The 615-nt window shown below is 43.7% G+C and overlaps 1 pseudogene; it reads right to left on the reverse strand.

Annotated features, from left to right (window-relative positions):
• Positions 1–35: 35 nt before the first annotated feature.
• LOC105001545 lies at positions 36–602 on the reverse strand (annotated as a pseudogene).
• Positions 603–615: the final 13 nt, after the last annotated feature.

The raw sequence follows: 615 nt of genomic DNA on the forward strand, positions 1-615 counted from the left end.
CCCGGGTCTCCTGCATTCCAGGCAGACGCTTTAACCTCTGAGCCACCAGGGAACCACCATAGCCACCTTGGTTTCATGGTTTGGCAAAGTATTGGTCTTTACCACCATAGGGGTCAGAACCTCTGCCTCCAAAGTTTCTTCCTATCATAGGTCCAAAATTTGAATATTGATTGTTGTAATTGGCAAAATCATGGCTTCTTCCACCTCCAAAATTACTTCCATTATTATCAAACCCATTATAACCATCCCCACATCCACCATATCGACCACCACCATGATTGCCACCAAAGCCATCATGACCACTGAAGTTTCCTCCACAACCAAAGTTATCATTCCCACCAAAACCATCTTCTCGACCACCACCACAGTTTCTGGAACCACTTCAATCTCTGGCTGGATGAAACACTAGCCATCTCTTGCTTAGATAGGGTTTTCCTTACATCACAGTTGTGACCATTCACAGTGTGGTTTTTCTGAATGACAGTCGTGTCTATGGAGTCATGGTCATCAGAGACTACAAAAGCAAAGCCTCTCTTTTGACCACTGCCTTGGTGGTTTTGATTTTGATCACCTAAGTTTTCCCATACTGTTCAAAATAATCTCTTAGGTGATGTT

Source organism: Bison bison, unplaced genomic scaffold (genome assembly GCF_000754665.1).
Source record: "Bison bison bison isolate TAMUID 2011002044 unplaced genomic scaffold, Bison_UMD1.0 scf7180017855033, whole genome shotgun sequence".
NCBI lineage: Eukaryota > Metazoa > Chordata > Mammalia > Artiodactyla > Bovidae > Bison > Bison bison.